The sequence below is a fragment of the Pristiophorus japonicus genome, chromosome 7, assembly GCF_044704955.1.
Source record: "Pristiophorus japonicus isolate sPriJap1 chromosome 7, sPriJap1.hap1, whole genome shotgun sequence".
Classification (NCBI taxonomy): domain Eukaryota; kingdom Metazoa; phylum Chordata; class Chondrichthyes; family Pristiophoridae; genus Pristiophorus; species Pristiophorus japonicus.
The window spans coordinates 157947238-157974259 of record NC_091983.1 but is presented as its reverse complement, the minus strand read 5'-3'; the positions used below and the strand labels follow the sequence as shown (position 1 = coordinate 157974259).

The 27022-nt window shown below is 43.5% G+C and overlaps 1 protein-coding gene across 1 annotated transcript in view; it reads left to right on the top strand.

Annotated features, from left to right (window-relative positions):
- LOC139266646 (fibrocystin-like) overlaps nucleotides 1-27022 on the top strand; it is a 630313-nt gene that overhangs the window by 170352 nt on the left and 432939 nt on the right.

The following is a 27022-nucleotide window of genomic DNA, read 5'->3' as shown; positions in this document are numbered from 1 at the left end:
GGTCCTTTTCAGAATGGCAGGCAGTGACTAGTGGGGCATCGCAAGGTCCAGTGCTGGGAATCCAGCTATTTACAATATACATTAATGATTTAGATGAAGGAATTGAGTGTAATATCTCCAAGTTTGCAGATGACACTAAGCTGGGTGGCGGTGTGAGCTGTGAGGGGGACGCTAAGAGGCTGCAGGGTGACTTAGACAGGTTAGCTGAGTGGGCAAATGCATGGCAGATGCAGTATAATGTGGATAAATGTGAGGTTATCCACTTTGGGGGCAAAAATGCGAAGACAGACTATTATCTGAATGGTGGCAGATTAGGAAAAGGGGAGATGCAACGAGACCTGGGTGTCATGGTTCATCAGTCATTGAAAGTTGGCATACAGGTGCAGCAGGCGGTAAAGAAGGCAAATGGCATGTTGGCTTTCATAGCGAGAGGATTTGAGTATAGGAGCAGGGAGGTCTTATTGCAGTTGTACAGGGCCTTGGTGAGGCCATACCTGGAATATTGTGTTCAGTTTTGGTCTCCTAATCTGAGGAAGGATGTTCTTGCTATTGAGGGAGTGCAGTGAAGGTTCACCAGACTGATTCCCGGGATGGCCAGACTGACGTATGAGGAGAGACTGGATCAACTGTCCCTTTATACATTGGAGTTTAGAAGTATGGAGCTTAGAAGAATGAGAGGGGATCTCATAGAAACGTATAAGATTCTGATGGGATTGGACAGGTTAGATGCGGATAGATTGTTCCCGATGTTGGGGAAGTCCAGAATCAGGGGACACAGTCTTAGGAGAAGGGGTAGGCCATTAGGACTGAGATGAGGAGAAACTTCTTCACTCAGAGAGTTGTTAACCTGTAGAATTCCCTGCCGCAGAGAGTTGTTAATGCCAATTCATTGGATATATTCAAGAGGGAGTTAGATATGGCCCTTACGGCTAAAGAGATCAAGGGGTATGGAGAGATAGCAGGAAAGGGGTACTGAGGGAATGATCAGCCATGATCTTATCGAATGGTGGTGCAAGCTCAAAGGACCAAATGGCCTACTCCTGCACCTATTTTCTATGTTTCTATGTTTCTATTTAGCTCATCTTGTCAGTGGCATCTCATGGCTAGAGCAATCCAAATGAATCCCACTGCCCTGTGTTTTCCCCATAACCCTTCTTTCGTTCAAATGATTTTCTGTTCTTTTAAAAGATGTAGCGGTCTTTGCCTCAAAGGTTTCCTGTGGTAAAGCATTCCATTTTCTGACAACCCTGTGTTTGCCTGCTGAAGTTATGATGGGAGATTGGGATAAACCTCATGAAACTTGACCCCCTTGCATCTCAAGTCTCTTCTCAGGGGAAGAGAGGGGCCACTCCCAGGAATACATATGCAATTTCCTTGCTCCTGAAAGTATACTTTCTCATCCTTAGCGTCATTCTGGTGAATCTATCCTATTTGCTTTCTATGTCTTTGATGTCCTTTCCATAATGGGGTGTTCAAAACTGCCCACAATACTCTAACTCTGGCCTGGTACAAATCTATCATCTTGCTCTTGTCCCACGTTTGTCAGTTGTTGGCCTTGGCTCAGTGGTAGCACTCTCGCCTCTGAGTCAGAAGGACAAGGGTTCAAGTCCCACTCCAGGGACTTGAGCACATAATCTAGACTGACACACCGGTGTAGCACTGAGAGATTACTGTAGGAAGTGCTATCTTTCAGATGAGCCATAAAGCAGAGGCCCTTGTCTGTCCTCTCAGGTGAATGTAAAAGACCCCATGGCACTATTTTAAGGGTTTTGCCTGGTGTCTTGGTCAATATTCATCCCTCAACCAATATTATTAAAACAGATTATCTGGTTATTATCTCATTGCTGTTTCTGGGACCTTGCAGTGTGCATATTGGCTGCCATGTTTCCCTACATTACAATAGTGACTACACTTCAAAAATACTGTATATACTTTGGGACATCCTGAGGTTATGAAAGGCGCTCTATAAATGCAACTTGTTTCTTTCTTTTTACATTTCAAAAATGCCAAGTTGTCTTATTTATAGCTTATCTACTGACAATCACACTTCCAAGGAGTTGTATATTTGAGCCCCTATGTCTAACATCCACACTTTTCAGTCCCATTCCTTACTTTTGCCTCCAAAATATATTGCCTCACACCAGTCCACATTGAATTGCATATGCCACCCATCTGTCCATGCTGTTAACCTATCTTTTTCTGAAGTCTTTTACAGTTCTTGGTATTTGCCAAATCATCCTTAGTTGAACACCATCAGCAAATATCTTGTGTTCCCTATGCCAATGGAACATAGTCCAATGTTATATATATAGAGAGAGAGTGAGAAACACTGGGTACACCACTTCCAACCCAACTCTGAACTGAGTAACACCACTAACCCAAACAATTTTCCCTCTCTGTCAACTAGCTTTCTCTTCAGCTGCATCTTATACAGTATGCTTGAACTTTTGTAACAAGTCTCCTGTGAAACGCCTTATTGAATGACTTCTGAAAATCCATATCCACTACATTTACCAAATTCCCTTTATCTATCTAATCGATAGCTTCTTCAAAAATCTCCATTAAATTTGTCACAAAGAACCATTGGTGGAGGGGGAGAGTGGTGGGGGTGTGGGGGGCGCGGGCAGGGGGTGGCAGAGAGCTTCAGTGTTCATGGTCTCTTCAGAAATAAGTGCTGGCCTATATTCAGTTTGTGCATAGACTGTAAACATTGACCCCAATGCATTATAACGGACACAATGGAAGGGGATCCCCATGTTCCTTGTCATTCCAGTGAATTCATTTGACAAATAGCTGAATGCAGCCTTTGCACCAAAATTGTTCTTCTAATGTGAGGTTTTTGAGGCTTTTCAGTAATATTATTACTATTTGGACTGCCAGTTGTTTTGACCTGTACAGGTGCACAGACTCGAATTACATTACATTCTTGCATATTACTATCTGCACAGCTACAACTGAGCTCTGATCATAAACCTCCAAATGCTAGCTGACTAAACAGTTCTCTGGTGGTCTCAGATGCTTTATTCAGGCAGAGACTGTTAAGCATTATATACACAAAATATTAATAAACATCTTTGATGTGTAATTGGAAAAAAATGAAGCAGTTTCAAGACCACTTGTTGAAATGTTGCTCCAGTTCTCAAAGTCTCAATGAAATATCTGGCCTGATGATCTGGATCAAACTTTTTAAAAGAAAATATTGGGGCTGAATTTGCAGGTGGAGGCCTCTGACCTGCAAAAAATCTATGAACTTACCTGATGGTCCTGGAGGTTCGGGGACTTGCGTTCCTAGGCCTCTACACATAGGCCCACATGGGCTTGTCCAACCACTCAAAGAAGAGAATCCCCATTCATGCTTATGAGGATTCCGTATGTGTGGAGCTCCCATAAGCATGAATGGGGATCACATAAAAAATACATCTACACAGCAAATAAATTAAAATATATTACATATTAAAAATGAATTAAAATAGCATTTAAAGAAATATTTAAAACAAAAATCTTAAAAACATTTTTCAATGGGGCTTAAATAAATTTACCTTATTGCACAGGGTTTTTAATGTATAAATGATTGAAAACATTTTTTTCTATTTTTTAAAACTCTTACATTGGTAACGCCTGCTTTTACCAGGCATAAATATTTTGCGGGCATTTACTGGGCAGAAGTTGGGCAAATAGCCCAAATCTCTGCCTGCGTAGGCCCTTCTCCCAGGGATGTGTGTGATTCTTGACAGATTGCAAGTCCCGGGTTTTAGCGCATGTGCAGCGCATGCCTAAGCCCGGAACTTGCACACCTCATATGTGCCCGTAGGGGCCGCAAATTATGGCCCAATGATAAAGATTTTATGCCGTGTTCTTTAGAGGATTATTTGTTACACCTCCAGGTTTAATGAGAGCTAAGTTTATAACTGTTTTTGGATTTTATTCAAAACAAAATCTTTGTTTGTGATATTTCAAAATTGCTCACGTTTTCTGAACAATGCAGTGTTGAATCAAAACGACTGGACATGCTATGTAAACAACATAGGGGTCAAATGTATCATTTTGTTTTATTGTGGGTTCCTATTTACATAAAGTTGTCATCTGCTGTTGACTTATTTTGCTCCTTCAACATTTCAATGCCCACAATTTTCAATATGGCAGGTTTATTTGATAAGTTATAAATGATTACATTCAGTCAACATGAATTAGCATAGTGAATTAGCATAGTGATAAAGTTAGGTGACAGAACCAGCCAATAAAACGCATATTGGTCAATATATTTGTTACCTATTTTCATGCAAACAATGGCCAGTGTTGATTGAAGCTTATATACTTTTTTTCGGCAGAATTAACTGCTGTGCTTTATTTTGCATTTGATATTGGAAACTAAGCATGGAGCTGATGATGTTGGTAACCAAAATAAATGATAAGGTAATGTGTTATTTGACAGGCTAGTCGAGACATATTAACCCTTACGGCACCTCAGACATGGTTATTTGACCAGGGGTTGTTGAGCTGCAGGTGCTGCCAGTCAGAATACTCCTTTATCAGCTTTTATCTGTTTTGATGCAAAGAATTGACCCACTGTTCCAATCTTCCAATCTTCCAATCCAATGGGATTTCAATTGACTGAAAAATATGGTGACAGCCAGAAGAAAATTGGAGATTAAAAAATGTGTTTTAAGTGTAGGAAGGTTTTGAAAACATAGCAGAGATTGGCGTTATAATGTAATGCAGGGGAAATGTGCTAATCAGTCAGGATTTCCACTATTTCTAATTACACTCGCTCTGGTGAACAAACAAAATACCTTTTTATATATCTTCATATTTTGAGTTCCTATTTGCAAAAGGAAAATTGAAGTTCAGCATTTGTGGAACAAGAGATATTGCTGAATGGGGATTTCAGGAGAATCTTCTTTACCCAGAGAGTAGTGAGAATGTGGAACTCACCACCACAAGGAGTAGTTGAGCTGAATAGCACAGAAGCATTTAAAGGGAAGCTCGAAAACACGAGGGAGAAAGGAATACAAGGATATGCTTATGGGGTTAGATAAAGTAGGGTGGGTGGAGGCTCATGTGGAGCATAAACACCGACATAGACCTGTTGGGCTGAATGGCCTGTTTCTGTAAATTCAGGGAAGAAAATGTGGAAGTGTGATTATGGGAGAAAGAAGGCACTTCTTTGTTTTAATATACATGACACAGTTTGAAAAGTCTTCCTTCAGCATATTAATCATGCAAGCCATTTAATAGTAGCTGCTGTAATGTCTATTAAATTCCCCCGTACACGCACAAACTCACACACTCACAAACTCACACACACAAAGTTTTGAAAACTGCTTTGGAAAGCTCTGCTTTTTTTTCATTGCATCCTCAGTTTCCAAATCAGCACAGAGCTGGTTTTAAAATTTTCAAAGGGTTTTTGTTTTTATCAAACTCCCATATTTTTGGAACCAATTCTGTCATGATAGAGAAGTGCATGGGGAGACTGCCTTCGTAAACTATTGGTGGTGGTGAGTCAGTCTATTTCAGTATCTTGTCCTATTTCTATCCACAAACTTGAAGTATTTGCTACATTGAAATTGTGTGACTCCTGCCCTTCTGGGATAGTCTTACAATGGGATAGTGCCTTTGGAATTAAGACACTCTCAGATACGGTACGTCTTGGGAAAGCTGGGGGTCTTGTCAACTAATAAGTACTGCATTTCTCATCAATGTAGTTCTTCACTGGTAAAGAAGGTGTCTTCCTTTAGTAACCACAGGCATTTTAGTGAGATGGATGGGTGACCTAAGCCTGTGTCAAACTTCGATTGATGCCACTATCAACCCCAGCACTTTCCAATGATTTGTAAATCTCAGATAGAGTGTGTTATCTATTTACTTGCATCAGGGCATTGCCCTGCAGTCATTTAGAAGGTCAAGCTATGAGGACAATCTTTGTTGCACTAAATGAGGAAAAGACCCCACAAAAAATAAAAGCAGCTGTCGGGCCTGTAGAATAGGATAAGCTAAATTACTTCCCTTCAGCAGGATAGTCCTCAGGCTATGTTGTGAATGCAGAGAGGAAGCTACAAAACGGCGCACTTTAACTTTTATAACAAGGAGTATAATTTAACCCTTGTATTGCTGAATTTCTCATGCAAAGGGAAAAAACACAAAGTATATACAGCAATGCAGGTTAGGGCATTTATGAAAAGTGTCAGGAAATGACGATTTGAAATGATGCGATGTGTAACATGTGGAAAATGCAGCACTGATGCTGCATTAATACTCTCACACCACTGTCTGCATCAAGGGTTCCAGCAAGGCAGCACCTCATTTGCACAGTCTGGCTGGAATCCTGATTCTTCTACCCAAGAGAGAGCTCCGTGCATGCAGAGATACACACACGTGCACACATGCAACTGCGGAGAGCTGCTCTCCCAGCAGTTAATATTTAAATGTTTAGAAGGCACGGACAGCAGTGTTTATATTGGCTATACATTTAAATTATTCTAGGTGAATTTAAAAAGGGGCTAGGAAGTTCAAGGAAGTTCATTGAGACCGGAATTACACACCACGCACCTCTTGACAAAATCAAACAGCTTGAGATTACCTCCTCCAGGGAACCTTCCCTCTGGATTCAGGCTGAGTCTTGACTGTGGATTTATATTACAACTTTAGTGTTTGTGTAAAGCTAACTTCATCGTATTTGTTACCTCTCGATTTGGCTATTCCAACGCACTCCTGGCTGGCCTCCCTAATTCTACCCTACGTAAACTAGAAGTGATCTAAAACTTGGCTGCCCGTGTCCTAACTCACACCAAGTCCCGCTCATTCATCACCCCTGTGCTCACTGACCTACATTGGCTCCTGGTTAAGCAATGCCAAGATTTCAAAATTCTCATTCTTATTTTCAAATCCCTCCATGGCCTCTCCCCTCCCTATCTCTGTAATCTTCTTCAGCCCCACACACCCTCGAGCTGTCTGCACTCCTTTAATTCTGCCCCCTTGAGCATCCCTGATTATAATCACTCCACCATTGGTGGCCGTGCCTTTGGTTTCCTCGGCCCTAAGCTCTGGAATTCCCTGCCTAAACCTCTCCACCTCTCTACCTCTCTTTCCTCCTTCAAGATGCTCCTTAAAACCTATCTCTTCGACCAAGCTTTTGGTCACCTGCGCTAGTTTCTACTTATGCAATTCGGTGTCAAATTTTTTATCTCATAATACTTCTGTTTCACTACGTTAAAGGCGCTATATAAATACAAGTTGTTGTTGTTGTATAACTGTATCCTTAAATACCACAATGACCTATATAGGAGGATACAAGAATATAATAACATTTTCAAGGGGCTATATGCAGACAATTAATTTAAAGTTTGTACTGAAGCCCAATAGGATTGTATCTTAAGCTTTTCCTTAAACGTTGTACCTTCCACTACTTTTTTGCCTCTTTGTTGTCCCCTTTTGGATTCTTATTTACTGTTGCTCCCACTCAATACTGGAGGCTCAATGCATGTCATCAGTGTGCAATAACTATGGATTATTCATCCATTAGATGTTAAACTGGTTTGTGTTTTAAAAGATAAACCAGACCATTTATATTAAATGTTGTTAATAAGTAAAAAAACAAAATTGACTTTACTTAGGGCTAGACTTTCCATTATTTTTGCATGCATACCACCCACTTAACGTCCATTTTAATGCTGAAATGAGGTGTAACGCCCATATATCGCCCATTTAGCCCAAAATGGAAAGTAATGCCCATTTCTCGGTCACTTATCGCTGAGCGTTACTTTTGGCATATACTTAACGCCGATAATAAATAATACCGCCCGACCACTTTTTTTGGGCAGAAAGATCAGAATGGGCGAAACCAACGCCCACAATATCACCCAGTGTTACTTTCAGCATGTAATTAACGGCGAGATTTAATAATACCCGCCCGGCCACTGTGTTTTGTCGTAAAGATCACATTTGCCGAAACTAACGCCCAGAAAATCGTCCAGAGTTACTTTCGGCATCTCACACACATCTCACCAACATTATCGTTCGCCGACAAAACCGCTGTGAAAAAGTTGCACTGACCTGAACTAATCACAGCGGTATGGACGCCATTTTCTAAATCGCAGATCGCATTATTTAAAAGGCTGTTCTGCTTCAACTTCGGGAGAGTTTGGATGTACTCTGGAGGTCTTTTAAGGTGATGTGAACATCTGAACAAACATCTTTTCATACTGTGTCAGATTGGAATTTACTTTAGATGTCTTAGAGGGGACAGTTAATGCTTATGAACAATCGGTATTATACTGATAGTTATTGGAATGGGGCCAGCCATTTCTCAGCCTGTCTTGATGACAACACAGATGCTGCAGAGTAGAGATGGCAGAAGATATATTCGACAGCATTATGTGCCCAATCTAAGACGATGAGGAGGACCGGACATTACACCCCCTGCACTTACAGGGAGAAGCAGTCTTACCTCAACTTATCCAAGCACACCTACGTTCGGAGCCTGCGCTTCCACAAAGAGGTTATGCCAGCTCATCAGGACGGATCTACAGCCTGCCAGCACCATCAGGACCGCACTGTCAATCGAGGTCAAGGTGACTGTGGCACTTTCGTTCTACGCGTCCGGTTCCTTTCAGGCCTCCGCTGGCGACATTTGCGCTATATCCCAGCATGCCACACGTTGCTGCATTAGACAGGTCACTGAAGCCCTATAGGATGGACTTTATCAGCTTCCCTATGACCACGGAGGCTCAGACTGAGAAGGCTCTAGGATTCTACTGAATTGCTAACTTCCTCAAGGGTGCAGGGAGCAATCGACTGTATGCACATTGCCATGCGGGCACCTTTTCAGAAAGCAGAAATTTTTCAGAACCGAAAAGGATTTCACTCCCTGAAGGTGCAATGCATTGTCGACCACAACCAGATAATTGTGGCATTGAATGCCAAATTTCCAGGCAGCATCCATGTTGCTCACATCCTGTGGAAGAGCGCTGTATCTGACATATACCCAGTCAGCCACAAGGTCAATGCTGGATGATTGGTGACAAAGGATATGGCCTCATCACCTGGCTGATGACGCCCCTGCGTGACACCCACACGGAAGCCGAGAAGCGATACAATGAGAGCCGCAGAGCCACACACAATGTGGTCTAAAAAACCATTGGTGTGCTTGAGCAGCGCTTTAGATGCCTGGACCACTCAGGAGGGGAGCTCCAATACCACCCTGATCAGGTAGCTCAATTCGTGGTCGTGTGCTCCATGCTGCACAACTTGTCTATCAGGAGGGGACAAGAATTGCCAGAAGGGACTGATGGTCCACCTCAGGAGAGAGAGGAAGAGGAGGTGGACGCTGTCCTCGGGCCAGACAATCAGGCTGACTATGCAACCATGCCCACGCCCCCCTCCAGACCGCAGGAAAGGGCCTGTGGTGGCTACATAGCTGCAAGACTCTTACGTCAGCAGCTCATAAATGAGCGCTTTGCCTGAAAGAACATTGCTGTTATTTACAAAGCTGACACACTGCTATGTGTGCAGCTCAGACATCATTGGTGGGCATCACCTTGGTGCCAGTTAAAGTTTGTTGATTCAAGTTAAGTTTAATTATACCCTTTCATGTTAAGAAATCACCAGTGTGTAACGGTGCAACTATCTGAGAAAATGCGCAACAAGGTTATGTTAAATAAAAAACATTTAATCTGACCATTTGTGTGAAATCATAAGTATAACTGTCAAAAACACCCCACCTCACCTCATAACACATTTATAACATTGACATCAATCAAATGGTCAACATTTCCAGCAAACAGAACACAAATGCAAACCAACAAGGTGGCCCCCTGCCCCCCGTACCCCAGACCTTACAACAAATTTGATACACCAAGATGGAAATATTACAAAGCCATCACCTACAGACATGCACCTCAATTTCCTTCCCCTCCCACCCCCCTTCTCCCCACCTCTACTCCTTCCCCGCCTGACGCCATGCCGCCTGGCTGAGGAGCTCCTCACGGGCTGCATCATTGGGGGGATGAAGGCAGACCCAGTGGTTGCACGGATATGGGAGAGGAGGGTCCCGAGGTGGTAACCTTCTCCGAGCCAAAGCAAGATGTTCCTCCTGGCTCGCATGTGTCACTGGCAATGGGGGTGCGGCATCTTGGAGTGCAGTGCCGCGCTCCGGGACCACTGGGAGGCCTCTGCCACCAGTGTTCCTGGCTATCGCCTCCAGGTCTCCGCCATCCATGGAACATACTCCGTCATGGTGCTGGACATGCTGGCCAGCAGTCGGGATATGCCCTCCATTGCCTGGAGAATCTGCGGACCTATGTCAACAGTTCTCCTGGACAGGTCTACCATGTCGCTGCTCAGATCTGCCGCTCATGGAGCAGACCTGCCACGTTTAGAAAACCTCCGCGGGGTGCTTGGGCCCGGTACGTCCACAGTGGAGGTGTGAATGGCCGCAGGATCACCAGATGGCATTGGGGTCGAATGCGTTATGAAGCCTGGCGATGCAGGCTCCTCAAAGTCCACACTGTCATCTGGAGAGAAGGGACCCAGCAGATCCACGGGCGAGAATCGATGCTCCTCAGCACCAGATGGAGGAATGTCTGGTGAGTCCGGTCCCGCACCCTCAGCTTCTGCGCTTGGTGTTCTTGCCTGAGGACACGCTGCTGGCTGAGCTTCAAAACACAAATGAGGTTATTAGAGGAGAAGGGGCTGCTAGGGTGACAAGGTGAGTCCAGCGCTACACACAGCATATGCACGATAAACGCACCACTGCTCTCAAAATCTTCACAGACATCACATTTCATGACCATCAACACATTCTGCATTGCAATGATTCTCATGAGGCCAGCATTATGTAGAGAATAATTTTAGCAATCATCTATCATATATTATTGTTCAGATATGAGTGGGTGTGGCATCTAATGACTTTATATCACGCAATGGTGTATACTTTATTCACATGGCATCACTTCAGGTTCTGCAGCTGCTTGCGTGGCCGATCAGGGGTGGGTCCCCTCTAGTGCCAACACCCGCTCCTCAATATCGGTGATGTCGATGATGACTGGTGGCCTCCCACCCATTCGCCTCTGCTCGGCCTTAATTGAAACCTTCTTCTGTGAAAGGTAACAACAGGACAACATGGCATGAGATAATTGCGTGATATCATTGCTAGGTACTGTCACAGAGACTGATACAACACATAAGCAAACAGATGTAATCATGATTATTATGATAATTATTATTCTTTACCTAAAGACGTACACCGTGAACGCAGGCTTGGAGTACAACATTCCTGGTAAAAGTGAAAGACCTCACATCTGATTTTAATCACTCATTACACTTACAAATCAAATTATATAAATATATAAGTACATGTAAATAAATGTAATACTCTTGCGGATCCAACAAGGTCATAGAAACATAGAAAATAGGTGCAGGAGTAGGCCATCCTGCCCTTCAAGCCTGCACCACCATTCAATAAGATCATGGCTGATCATTCCCTCAGTACCCTGTTCCTGCTTTTTCTCCATATCCCTTGATCCCTTTAGCCGCAAGGGCCATATCTAACTCCCTCTTGAATACATCCAATGAACTGGCATCAACAACTCTCTGCGGTAGGGAATTCCATAGGTTAACAACTCTCTGAGTGAAGAAGTTCCTCCTCATCTCAGTCCTAAATGGCCTACCCCTTATCCTAAGACTGTGTCCCCTGGTTCTGGACTTGCCCAACATCGGGAACATTCTTCCTGTATCTAACCTGTCCAGTCTCGTCAGAATTTTATATGTTTCTATGAGATCCCCGCTCATCCTTCTAAACTCCAGTGAACACAGGCCCATTCGATCCAGTCTCTCCTCATATGTCAGTCCTGCCATCCCAGGAATCAGTCTGGTGAACCTCCGCTGCACTCCCTCAATAGCAAGAACATCGTTCCATCGCTTGCGGCATTGGTTGCCCTCACGCACCTTGTTGGTTGCCGACGAGATCACCTCGGCTATCTCGGCCCATATCTTCTGGTAAGCCTTTGGGGTGGGCTTCTGTCATGTATGAACTTTTGGGCCTTAATAAAGCAGAGCCAAGGTCATACCTCTTGGAGTTAAACAGTACTCAGTCTAACAGTTATTGCAAAAACAACATTTGGCGACGAGGCAACAAGAACCTTTGCATGCAAAAATGAGCACAATTGGATTGTTGGAGCAATTTGTGGAAGAAGAAGATTGGGCAGACTTTGTGAGCCGTTTGAGCCAGTTCTTCGTGACCAACAAAATGGAGGAGGTCGACGACGCAGATTGCCGCCAGGTGGTGTTCCTCACGGTTTGTGGTCCAAAAATTTATGGTCTGATAAAGAATCTACTCCTGCCTGTGAGTCCAACAGAGAAGACGTATGAAGAATTGTGTACACTGGTACAGGACCACCTTAAGCCAGATGAAGGCATCATCATCTCGAGATACTGATTTTACACGTACATTCGCTCAGTGGGCCAGAATGTGGCGGAATTCATTGCCGACCTGAGACATCTAGCGGGACCGTGTAAGTTCGGGGCTGTGTTGGCAGACATGCTGCGGGACTTCTTTGTAATCGGCATCAACCATGAGGTGATCCTGCATAAACTACTGGCGGTGGAGACGTTGGACTTGAACAGGGCCATCATGATCGCTCAGTTATACATGACGACGGATAGATGTCTAATGCAGATATTAGTGAAAAATCAAAACTCGGCAAGTACTGTAAATATGATTAATTTGGTGTTCGGCACAGCGGCACATGGCAGGGCCTACCCGAGTGCGTACGCAAAACCTGTGGCTGCCCAAAGTCCACCAGTGGGAATGCATCCGATTTCTCCATGTTGGCGTTGTGGGGATTATCACCGGCATCAGCAGTGCCGATTTAGGCAATATAGTTGCAAAGGATGTTTGAGAGTGGGGCATCTCCAGCGCAAGTGTCCGCAGATGAACAAGCGTGCTGCAACACACCATGTGGAGGATGATGGTCAGACTAGTACAGATCCGGATACGCAATCCGAGATACCAGAGGAGGAAGTGTATGAACTGTACTCGTTCCTAACTAAGAGCAAACCGATAATTTAATGGGGTGCCAGTATCGATGGAACTGGACACGGGGGCGAGTCAATCGATGATGAGCCAGAGGGCATTCGACACGCTGTGGGATACTAAGGCTGTGAGGCCCAGGCTGAGTCCAGTCAATGCCAAGTTGCACACGTACACCAAAGAACTCACAACGGTGATTGGCAGTGCCACAATTAAAGTGTCGTATGACGGTGTGGTTTACGAGTTACCATTATGGATTGTCCCAGGCAATGGCCCAATGCTGTTCGGCAGGAACTGGCTTGAAGAAATCAGATGCGATTGGAACGACATTAAGGCGTTGTCGTCGGAAAAAGATACATGTGCCCAAGTCCTAAGCAAGTTCCCCTCGCTGTTCGAATCAGGCATCGGCAACTTCACGGGAGCCAAGGTGCAGATTCACGTGGACTAGGATGCAAGACCCATCCATCATAAAGCTCGGGCAGTTCCGTATATGATGAGGGAGAAGGTCGAAATCGAACTGGACAGACTCCAGCGTGAAGGGATCATATCACCGGTTGAATTTAATGAATGGGCCAGCCCCATTGTTCCTGTGCTGAAAAGCGATGGCACAGTCCGAATCTGTGGAGCCTACAAGGTTACGATCAACAGGATTTCGAAACAGGATCAGTACCCATTATCAAAGGCTGATGACTTGTTTGCAACGCTAGCTGGGGGGAAGTCGTTCACCAAACTGGACTTGACATCGGCCTACATGACACAGGAGTTGGTCGAGTCGTCAAAGAGACTTACGTGCATTAAAACGCATAAAGGACTGTTTATTTATCACAGGTGCGCTTTTGGAATTCGCTCAGCTGCAGCAATATTTCAGAGGAACATGGAGAGTTTACTGAAGTCCATTCCCAGAACCATCGTGTTCCAAGATGACATCCTGATCACAGGTCGTGACTCCGAGGAACATCTGAACAACCTAGAAGAGGTTCTACATCGTCTGGACAAAGTGGGACGCAGACTGAAATGCTCGACGTGCATCTTCATGGCACCAGAGGTCGAATTCCTGGGGAGGAAAATTGCTGCTGAAGGCATCAGGCCCACGGACGCGAAAACCAAGGCCATCAAGAATGCACCCAAGCCGCAGAATGTGACGGAGCTGCATTCATTCCTGTGTCTACTCAACTACTTCGGTAACTTCCTACCTAAATTGAGCAACTTATTAGAATCACTGCACATGCTGCTAACAAAAGACGACAACTGGGTGTGGAGTGCATCTCAAGTCAGAGCTTTTGAGAAAGCCACTAATCTGCTTTGCTCTAACAAGCTGCTGGTACATTATGACCCATGTAAACGTTTAGTATTGGCCTGTGATGCTTTGTCATATGGAATTGGTTGCGTACTCCATCAAGTTAATGAGTCGGATAAACTTCAACCAGTCACTTATGCTTCAAAATGTTTGTCTAAAGCAGGAAGAGCCTACAGCATGGTAGAGAAAGAGCACTAGCCTGTGTGTATGGGGTTAAAAAGATGCATCAGTTACTGTGTGGCCTTCGGTTTGAACTCAAGACAGATCACAAGCCGCTCATTTCACTGTTCTCTGAAAATAAATCATCATAGGCAGTCCCTCGAATCGAGGATGACTTGCTTCCACGTCAAAACATTCACAGGTCTTTCAATGATGGACCTAAAATTCCAGGTCCGAACTAAATCTTGAAGTGCGGAAGATGCCTGTGCTTGGATTTTTTTAACGTGTGGTGACTGTTGCACACCAGCCACCACATGGGCTTGACAGAGGTAGGTCTTGGTCCAGTGGCAAGGATTAACCAAGATGACTGGAGACCTGCTCTGCTGCACGGACCTAGTGTGCACACATATCGCAGTGTGGGCTGGCCCATGCTGCCCCTGGGTCCTCGCCTCTTCTGGGCTCCGAACTCGTGCCTCTCGCCGGTCCTTCGCCCCAACTTCGCCACTCCTGCAGTACCTGCCCACGTTCCAATCACTGACCTGGATCTTGATGACATCACTCTTCATTGCCGTTGCTCTCCTGCTCCAGCACGTGCTGCTCCCTGGAGTGGTATGCCGCCACACTGCTGTGAAACAAAGGTATCAATACCAATCTTCATCCCGCATCCAGAGATGGGCGCTGACATTATCCGCTTATGATTATGTCATTCGCCATAGACCTGGCACCGAGAATTGTGCCGATTCTTTGAGCCATCTGCCGTTGCCCACACCGGAGGTGGAAACGCCACAACCGGCGGACCTATTGTTAGTTATAGATGTTTTTGAGAATGAAAGAACCTCTGTCACGGCTCAACAAATTAAGACCTGGACCAGCCAGGACCCGATTTTATCGGTGGTGATGAGTTGCATTCTCAAAGGTGATTGGTCTGCCATACCCAAGCAAATGTGTGAGGAGACCAAACCTTACATTCGTCGCAAAGACGAACTGCCTATTCAGTCGTATTGTACACTGTGGGGCAATCATGTTGTTATGCCCAAGAAAGGGAGAGAGAAATTTGTACGTGAGCTACATAGCACACATCCCGTCATTGTTATGATGAAAGCCATTGCCAAGTCTCATGTATGATGGTCGGGAATTGACTCTGAGCTGGAATCATGTGTGCATCAGTGCAACACTTGCATGCAGCTCAGCAAAGCACCAGTGGAATCGTCACTGAGTCTGTGGTCATTTCCATCCAAACCATGGTCCAGGATCCACATAGACTTTTCAGGTCCCTTCCTGGGGAAGATGTTTTTAATTGTGGTGGATGCATATTCAAAGTGGATAGAGTGTATAATTATGTCATCCAGCACATCCACAGTTATCATTGAGAATCTCAGTGTCATGTTCGCGACATATCATCTGCTTAGCGACCAATGGATCATGCTTCACCAGTCAGGAGTTTCAAGAGTTCATGAAACTCAGTGGTATCAAACATGTAAGGTCAGCACCGTTCAAACCTGCATCCAATGGGCAAGAAAACGTGCTGTCCAAATCATAAAGCAGAGTATAAAGTGAGTAACCCAAGGGTCACTGCAGACCCGCCTGTCATGCATACTGCTTAGTTACAGGACACCACACACGCTTACCGGGGTCTCGCCTGCTGAACTAATGATGAAGAGAGGTTTTAAGACCAAGCTATCTCTTGTACACCCTGACTTGAATAATCATGTTGAATATAGAAAACAAAGGCAAGGGTATTACGATCTCGCAGCTGTGTCACGTGATATTTCTGTAAATGATCCTGTCTATGTTCTGAATTATGGTCAGGGTCCCAAGTGGATCGCTGGTACTGTCATGGCCAAGGAGGGCAACAGAGTATTTATTGTCAAGCTCAAAAATGGGTAAACATGCAGGAAACATATGGATCAGACAAAGCTGCAGCATACAGACGAACTGGAACAGTCGGAGGAAGAGGCAATGAACGACCAACCAACCTACCCCCAGTCATCAGAGGACTCAGTGGTCATCAATGAATTGGGACTTTCAATCACTGACATGTTCAATGAAAATGGACTTTCAATCCCTGACATGGCCATTGCCACTCCCACCAGGTCAGCCACCCAGCCACCAGTCACAACAGACTCTGAACACTCACCCAAGGCTGGAGTTGAACTGAGATGGTCAACCCGGGAGTGTAAAACACCGGACCATCTCAATTTGTAAAAGACTGTTAATATCTCAGAGGGGCTATTGTCATGTCTGTACTTTTGGGCCTTAATAAAGCAGAGCCAAGGTCATACCTCTTGGAGTTAAACAGTACTTGGAGTCTAACAGTTATTGCATACACAACAGCTTCCCTGTGTCATTTGGCCCCAGCGTGACTCGATCTCTTGCATGAGGAAGGCATTTGCCTCATCCGAGAATTTTCTCGCTCTCTTTTGTCCTCACAATTGTTTCTCTCCCAGCTCAGTGCTCTTGCCAGCATCAGTCTCCACAGCGTGCTGTGTCGCCTCCTCCATTCCCTCCATTGTAGACACTAAATTAGCGAAAATATCTTGCTGGTAACAGCTAAATTTTTGCTCTCAATTCTGTATTAAGGTCGAAATTCTCCCTCCTATCTCCCGAAACAGCCAAATAAGCACCCACACCACACCCACACACGCCTTCACTCCCTCTCTGCTCTCTCTCTCTCTGTCTCCTCTTATGCGCATGTAATGATGACCCCTGACCTCCTGAAATGCGGGAAACTAGTGTTGCCATGCCGTTGCTAAGAACAGCGCCCACTTCAGATCTCTCGCGGTAACGCTCATTTAAAAAAATGCAAAGTAAGGGTTTTGACAATGGGCGATAATCCAGTGATCTGAAAACCCATATTTACCGCCCATGCTGGAAATAATGGCCATTTTTGGCTGATTTGCACAAAAGTGGAAAGTCTAGTCCATAGTCTTTTGAACTTCAGTCAGTTTCATACACAGTCACATAAACTATGAATGAAAATGATCAATTTAGTAGTGAAAGGGCAGTATCACATAGGCAGGTGGGATTTGATGTTGTGAGTTCTGTAATAGGATATGAAGGAGCGAGGAAGATAAGTTGAGACATGACAGGTGCCAGGATATCACGTTATTTTGCAGTTAGTTTCCAGTATAGTAATTTGTAAATAATATACTTATATATGTTAGAATCTAGGAGGTCGTCTATAATATGTTCCATATACTAAGCTTTTCCTGAGCTCTGTTACTTAACTATCCCTGATATTTGATATCAGAGATCATGTAATGCTATGGTCCAACCCCTTTCTTATCTCTCATTTTTTTACCTACATCATTTCGAACAACTTTTCGTCCTAACTGAAAACAGTGAAAAGCAGTAACTCAAACACAATCACCTCTAACCAGCTAGAAATAATAAATGGGACATAATTTTTTTAAATGACCATCAGGTACATGACATCAATTACAATTGGGATGACATTATAAATTACTTGAGTTTTATCCTTGCAGTTTGACTTCTTCAGAACTCTGAGATTCAATAACGTCCTTGTAACTAATTGCTAGCCATCTATTAATCTATACAAAAGCAAAATACCGCGGATGCTGGAATTTGAAATAAAAACAGAAAATGCTGGAAATCTCAGCGGGTCAGGCAGCATCTGTGGAGAGAAGCAGAGTTAATATTTCCGGCCGATGACCCTTCATCTGTCTGCTCATCCATTCCCCACTGGTGCCAATCTACCTGAATAACAATTTACCCACCACTGGTGCTAATCGCTACTTTTCAAGTTATATCTTCCATCATTTGTGCCAAGTTTTCCCATTCATATTATTATCCATAGTTGCTATTATTCAATATTGTAATGTACATTTAGCATGCCTTCTGGTGCATTGTGTACTGAACATTGAGAACAAAATGCATAATGGAACCTCCCTTTCATTCTACTACATTTGACTGCACTAAAAACTGTCACACTTTATATCAACTTTATAGTCTCTGATTTAATCATTTATTCCTTAAAGTTCCAGTATTGTTCCTCTTTATTTAACAATTTAAGAATTCACAAGATTACTTTGAATGAAAATTGACTCTTGAATTAATTTGATATCATTCTTCAAGAATATAGAACCATTACAGTTTTTAATGTCCCCTTGAACAGGAAGATACAACTTCTGTTAATACTGTGACAGTGCAGCATTCCCTTAATACTATGCAGAAGTGCCATCCTACATTGTATACTCAGTCCTGGACTGGAAATTGAAGCCACAACCTTCTGACTCAGAGGAGAGTGAACCAAGCTAATAATACTTAGTGTTAATGGAAAGTCATTTCAATAACCACAAATAAAACACCTACATAAAAATATTTCAGTAAATGTAATTATTCTTTTCCTTTGGATTTTTCATATTAGCAAATGAACATCGAAATATTTGCCCATAATGTAATTTTTTTTGCATTCTTTGCTGTTCGTGATTTAACACATGGTATGATAATATGATGCATGTTGTTTCTGAGTGATATCAGCAAAGGAAAATTGGTTGGGTTGTATAACGGCAGGCCAATTCACTACTGCGCACTTTGTGCCCCGGCCAAAGTTGTCAGCATCTCCTTTAGAATACTGTGTTCATAGTCAGTGTCATGCAAACCAAACTGACATTTTCCTTTGGTCAAAGTATATAGAAAAGAATCAGCTGGGGTCAGTTGCTCGCACTCCTGACTCTGCGTCAGAAGGATGTGCCAGTAAGCCCCACAGCAGTATCTAAGCACATTATCTAGGGGGACACTTTAGTACAGTACTGATGGAGTGTTGGCAAGAGGTGCTATCCTTTGAATGAGATGATAAACCAAAACTTAATCTGGTAGGTTAGTCATGTTTAAAGGATTCCATGGAAGTACACTTGGTTTCTTGGTGACAATTCTTCTCTCAGCAATAAAAAACAATGGGATTTATATGGCAACTTTAATATAGAAAATATCTGAAGGCACTTTACTTGGTTGGGGTTGAGTAGGGGAAGGGTAAAGAGAGAAAGAGAAAGTAAAGATAAAACGAATAAAGAAATGAGCAATGAGCCAATTTAGGAGATTTAGGATAGCTAACTGGAAGCTTGGTCAAAAAGATGGGCTTTAAGAAGTTTTTAAAGTATACAGGCAGTAGAACTGAGGTTGTTGAAGACTGACTCTTCAATCAATGATGGGTCAAAACAAGGGCAGGATGTGCAAAAGAACAGACTCAAAGGACTGAAGGGTGTAAGAGCTAGGTAAGATTGGAGGAGGTTGCAGAGATAAGGTTGGAGCAGGAGGAGATTAAATTCAATATCCTTGTTAAAGGAAGGATGTGAGTGCTAGGCTAGCAGGATTAGTGCAGAACATGATGTGGACAACTGAGCTTTGAACAAGTTGGAGTTTATGGAGGGAGGAGGATGGGCATTTAGCAAGGAGGATATTAGAGAAGTTGAGTCTAGAGGTGACAAAAATGTAGCTAGGGCTTTCAGCAGCAGTGGGTGTAAATTAGGGTTGGAGAAGCGCTATTTTGTGGAGGGGAATGGAGCTAATGGCAACCGAACCAAGTTTATGGGAAAGGTTAAAAACAATGTATTTGGTCTTTCTGACGTTCAGTAAGAAGACAATTTACTCATCCATGACTCAGATCTGACAGCACAGAGGCAGTGTTGGGGTCGAGGGAAGCAGTGGGGAAGAAAAGCTAGGAATCAGGAATTCTCAACCAACTCAGCTAGCAAAAACAAATGAACAAAACAGCTCCTTGTGAGACCCTGCTGTGTGCAAAATGGTTGCTCCATTTACCTGTTGAGTGACTACACTTCATTGCCGACTCCCACAATCGCTGGCCTGACCCCGTGATCCACTGCCCCACCCCATGATCTCTCTGCCGCAATCCCAGCCCCAAGCCAGCCAGCCCCGATGTCCCCTTGCTCAGTACCTGTACCATCCAATTTAATATGACCACCTCTCGTCCAGAAAAATCCCTTATCCGGAACAGGCCAGATCCTGAGGGTTCCAGATAAGGGAGGTTCAACTTGTATTTAATATTATGTAAGCTACTTCGGAATTTTCCTGAGAGATGTGAAAAGGTGCTATATGAATACATATTCTTTCTTTCTAAAAGTAACAGTGACTGTATGTTTAATTTAACTGAATTATTCACTTACTCTACAGCATTATTAGGCATGAATTTATTTGGTGGTTACTGTGACTGTATTCTTCAATGTAGAACAATATAATTTATAAAGGCTGGGTAAACCTAAATCATCATCCCACTTAGGATTCATAGACAGATAAAGATATTGCATCGCTGCACCCAATATAGTCAAACTACTTGTAAAATTAGATTCATAAAGATCAAGAGACTACTTTTTCCATTGAGCCTGTGCCAAGGCTAGCTCTTCAACTGGAGTTACAAACTCTAATTTTATAAACTTGCTCTTTCCCTGTATCTTTTTATAATCTTCCTTTCCAAATACCTATTTAATTCCATTTTAAATGATGCTTTAGTTTTTGCGTCAGTAGCCAGTTGTGGTAAAAACAAATTAAATTCTCTAGTGAAATTCTTCTAACTTCTCTCTTCATTCTCTAGTTCTGATCCTCAGTCTATGCCCCATTGTTACTGATTGTCCAAAAAGCAGAAATAACCTTGAAGCAAAATACTGCGGATGCTGGAATCTGGAATAAAAGGAGAAAATGTTGGATACCTCAACGGGTCTAGCAACATCTGTGGAGAGAAATAATCTTTCACTGTTTATCATCCAAAACTTTGACAAGATGCATTGTGGGAAATCGCAGGCACTCAGCCCATGGCTTTCAGCAGCTAAAATGAATGGATGAAAAATCATGGGCTCTGCACCCGTGATTTGCCGTGGTGCACTCTCTATAAGTGCCACTCTCTTCCAGTTGTGTGGGAGGGTAGAATCAGCCCTAATACTCCAACTGTGGTCATATCAGTATCTTGTGCAAATTCAGTATCACACCAGATTTGGACTTTAATATCTATACTTTTCAAATAACCAATTTGGGAGATATTTAGCATTTAGTATCTATTGAGTACCTTGGGTAACTGCTCATCTCATCAGGTTGCAGAGGTATGACATCTAGTTCCTTGAAAAGTGCTTAGCAGAGCAAACAAAACTTTTGACAAATTTTAGTCTTTCAGAAAGGCTGAAACCAAACTCTTTCAGCTGTCAGACTCAAGGTACAGCGATTAAAATGAAACAGAAAAAAGAAGCTTATGATAAATGTCGAGTTCATAATTCTGTTGAGTACCAAGCTGAATACAAAAAGTACAGGGGAGAAATGAAAAAGAAATAAGAGGGGCAAGAGAGTGTATGAGATTAGATTAGCGGGTAACATAAAAGGAAACCCAAAAGTCTTTTATAAAGATATAAATAGTAAAAGAGTAGTCAAAGGAATGGTGGGGCCAATTAGGGACCAAAAAAAGAGATCTTATGGAGGCAGAGGGCATGCCTGAGTTACTAAATTAGTTCTTTGCATCTGTCTTCACTAAAGAAGAGGATGCTGCCAATGTCACAGTAAAGGAGGAGATAGTAGAGAAATTGCTTAGGATAAAAATAGATAAAGAGGAGGTATTTAAAATGTTGGCAGTGCTCAAAGTAGAAAAGTCACCCGGTTCGAATGGGATTCATCCTCGGTTGCTGAGGGAAGTAAGGGTGGAAATTGCAGAGGCTCTGGTCACAATCTTCCAATTCTCCTTTAGATATGGGAGTGGTGCCAGCGTACTGGAGGATTGCAAATGTTACACCCATGTTCAAAAATGGGGGGAAGGATAAACCCGGCAACCACAGGCCAATCAGCCTAACATCGGTGGCAGGGAAACTTTTAGAGACATTGACCTGGGACAAAATTAATTGGCATTTGGAAAAATATGGATTAATAAGTGAAAGTCAGCATGGATTTGTTAAAGGCAAATTGTGTTTGACTAACTTGATCGAGTTCTTTAATGAAGCAACGGAGAGGGTTGATGAGGGTAGTGCGGTTAATCTTGTGCATATGGACTTTCAAAACGCATTTGATAAAGTACCACATAATAGACGTTAGCAAAATTGAAGCCCGTGGAACTCAAGGGGCAGTGGTAGCGTGGATATGAAACTGGCTAAGAGACAGAAAGCAAAGAAGTAGAAAAGAACGGTTGTTTTTCAGTCCGGAGGGAAGTATACAGTGGTATCCCCAAGGGATCGGTGATGGGACCACTGCTCTTTTTGATATACATTCATGACCTGGACTTGAATATACAGGAAATAATTTCAAAGTCTGCAGATGACACGAAACTCGGAAATGTAGTAAATAGTGAGGAGAATCGTAACAGACTTCATGAGGATATAGATTGGTGAAATGGGCAGATTAAATTTAACACAGAGAAGTGTGAAGTGATTTATTTTGGTAGGAAAAATAAGGAAAGGCAATATAAACTAAACGGTACCAGTTTAAAGGGGTTGCAGGAACAGAGAGTATATGTACACAAGTCTTTGAAGGTGGAAGATCAAGTTGAGAAGGCTGTTAAAAAGGCATATTGTTCCTTGGCTCAGAATACAGCAAGAAAGTTAATGCCAAACCTTTATAAAACACTAGTTAGGTTCAGTATTGTAGCCAATTCTGGGCACCACACAAGGATGTCAGGGCCTTAGGTAGGGTGCAGAGGTGATTTACTAGAATGGTACCAGGGATGAAAGACTTCAGTTACATGGGGAGACTAGATAAACTGGGGTTATTATCCTTAAAACAGAGAAGGTTAAGGGGAGATTTGATAAAAGTGTTCAAAATTTTGAGGGGCATTGATAAGAGTAAATAAGGAAAATCTGTTTCCAGTGACAAAAGGGTCAGCAAGCAGAGAGCCCAGATTTAAGGAAATTGGCAAAAGAAACAGAGGTGGCATGAGGAAAACAATATTTGCATAGCAAGTTGTTATAATCTGGAATGCACGGCCTGAAAAAGTGGTGGAAACAGATTCAATAATAACTTTCAAAATGGAATTGGATAAATACTTGAAAAGGAAAAAAATGCTGGGTTATAGGGAAAGAGCAGCGGCCATAGCAGGAGAAAATGATTAGAAAATACATTTAAAAGCTATTTATCTGAATGCACGCAGCATTCAGAACAAAGTAGATGAGCTGTTGGCACAAAATCTTAGAATAAGGGGCCGGCCATTTAAAACTGAGATGAGGAGGAATTTCTTCTCTCAGAGGGTTGTAAATCTGTGGAATTCGCTGGCTCAGAGAGCTGTGGAAGCTGGGTCATTGAATAAATTTCAGACAGAGATAGACAGTTTCTTAACCAATAAGGGGTTACGGGGAACGGGCAGGGAAGTGACCTGAATCCATGATCGGATCAGCCATGATCGTATTAAATGACGGAGCAGGCTCGAGGGGCTGTATGGCGAAAGATTAGCAGCGGTTACACACTGAAATTGTTGAACTCGATGTTGAGTCCAGAAGGCCATAAAGTGCCTAAACGAAAGAGGAGGTGCTATACCTTGAGCTTCGTTGGAACAGTGTAGGAGACCGAGGATAGAGAGGTCCACAGAACGTATTTCTTCCGATCTTGACTCTATTTTTTTCTCCCCTTGTCCACTCTCTTCCCACCTACATCCATGACTCCTCCGATGCCCTCCGCCACTTTAACAGTTTCCAGTTTCCCGGCCCCAACCATCTCCTTTTCACTATGGACGTCCAATCCCTCTACACCTCCATCCCCCAGCAGGATGGCCTGAGGATGCTCCGCTTCTTCCTCGAGCAGAGGCCCAATCAGTCCCCATCCACCATCACCCTCCTCTGCCTGGCTGAACTTGTTCTCACATTGAACAACTTCTCCTTCAACTCAACTCACTTCCTCCAAATAAAGGTGTTGCTATGAGAACCCGCATGGGTCCTAGCTATGCCTGCCTTTTCGTGGGATACGTGGAACATTCTTTGTTCCAATCCTACTCGGGTCCCCTCCCTCACCTCTTTTTTTGGTACATTGATGACTGTATCGGTGCTGTTTCCTGCTCGCGCCCTGAACTTGAAAATTTCATTCACTTTGCATCCAGTTTCCACCCTTCCCTCACCTTTACTTGGTCCATCTCCGACTCTTCCCTTCCCTTCCTCAACTTCTCCATCTCTGGGGATAGGCTTTCGACCAGTATCCACTATAAACCCACTGACTCCTACAGCTACCTGGACTACACTTCCTCCCACTCCGCATCCTGTAAGGACTCCATTCCATTCTCCCAGTTTCTCCATTCCGTCGCATCTGCTCTGACGATGCCACCTTTCACACTAGTGCCTCTGACATGTCTTCCTTTTTCTTCAACAGAGAATTCCCCTCCGCCGTGGTTAACATGCCTGTCGGCCATGTCTGTTCTATTTCCCGCACCTCTGCTCTCGCTCCTTTCCCTCCCTCTCAGAACCATGACAGGGATCCCCTTGTGCTCAACTTTCACCCCACCAGCCTCTACATTCAACGGATCTACTCCGTCATTTCTGCCACCTCCAGCATGATCCTACCACCAATCACATCTTCCTCTCCCCTCCCCTCTCAGCATTCAAAAGGACTGCTCCCTCCGCGACACCCTGATCCATTCCGTAGTCATCCTCAGCACCCCCTCCCCTTCCCACGGCACCATTCTGTGCAAGTGCAGGAGATGCAACATGTGCCATTTTACCTCTTCCCTTCCCACTATCCAGGACCCCAAATATTCCTTCCAGGTGAAACAGCGATTTACTTATACTTCTTTTAATTTCGTATATTATATTCGCTGCTCACGATGTGATCTCCTCTACATTGGGGAGACCAAGCGTAGATTGGGTGACTACTTTGCACCTCCGTTCAGTCCGCAAGTGTGACCTTGAGCTTCCAGTCGCTTGTCACTTTAATTCTCCACTCCATTCCCACTCTGTCCCCTCCGCCCTCAGTCTCCTACACTGTTCCAATGAAGCTCAACGCAAGCTCGAGGAACACCATTTCATCTTTCGTTTAGGCACTTTACAGCCTTTTGGTCTCAACATCGAGTTCAAAAATGTTAGTGTTTAACCGCTGCCAATCTTTGGCTCCTTTTCCCTACCCCACCGCCCCCCTCTCAGAGCCGGTTACTTTCTTTTTTTCTCCTTGGCTCCGATGGCAGTTGGTCATAATCCCACCATTCACACCCTATCTCGACTACTGTTTTTATAACTTCTGGCATTAGCATTTGAATTTGGTCCATCATCCCTTTTATCTCTCTAATCTCTCTTGTCTTCCAACATATCACAGACCTTCCCTTTTGTTCTTTCTTCCCCTCCTGCTTTCAGTGCTTGTTAAGAATCTGTTCTTTTCGAACACTCTCCAGTTCTGACGAAGGGTCATCGACCTAAAACGTTAACTCTCCTTCCTCTCCACAGATGCTGCCTGACCTGCTGAGATTTCCAGCATTTTCTGTTTTTATTCCAGTTTCCAGCATTCGCAGTATTTTGCTTTTGTTTAAGAAAGGATATACTTGCTTTGGTGGCAGTTCAGAGAAGGTTCACTAGATTGATTCCGGAGATGAGGGGGTTGACTTATGAGGAAAGGTTGAGTAGGTTGGGCCTCTACTCATTGGAATTCAGAAGAATGAGAGGTGATCTTATCGAAACATATAAGATTATGAGGGGGCTTGACAAGGTTGATGCAGAGAGGCTGTTTCCACTGATGGCGGAGACTAGAACTAGAGGGTATAATCTTAGAATAAGGGGCCGCCCATTTAAAACTGAGATGAGGAGAAATTTCTTTTTTGAGGGTTGTAAATCTGTCTCAGAGAGCTGTGGAAGCTGGGTCATTGAATAAATTTAAGGCAGAGATAGACAGTTTCTTAACCAATAAGGGAATAAGGGGTTATGGGGAGCGGGCAGGGAAGTGGACCTGAGTCCATGATCGGATCAGCCATGATCGTATTAAATGACGGAGCAGGCTAGAAGAGCCGTATGGCCTACTCCTGCTCCTATTTCTTATGTTCTTATGAGTGGAACTAATTACACAGTTCTTTTAAAGAGCTGGCACAGGCACGATGGGCCGAATGGCCTCCTTCTGTGCTGTATCATTCTGTGATTTATGAACTAGAATGGGAACCTGCTTTTATACCAGTGAATAAGCAAGTTAACTGCAATGTCAGATATAAAATAATCCCTTTAATAAATGCTGCAGAGGATAAAGAGCCTCTTGTTGTCGCTCGTCTCCTTGGGCAGGTGGTCCTCATTCAGGCCATGCTAATATGGCCTGTTGTATCATTCTTCTACTACTTCAGGCCACCTTAACTTTTGACTGATGGTTATTATCGATTTCCTTGGATGAATGACCAGGCTTATTATTTGACAGATTTGTTTCTCTTTGTCTCACACTCTATCTCACATTCTTTTGCACTCTTTTACACTCTCTCTGACTCCCAAATAGGTGGTCTTGGATGCCAGTGACATCAGAAATAAGAACTTTCAGCTCCTCATGGGGATACTTGCACTTTTTCCTTATTACTCAATTAACTGTGTACTGAGATTTCAAAATAGTGAAATTAAACATAGCAGCTGCAATACTGATTTTGGTAACTTTCTAAT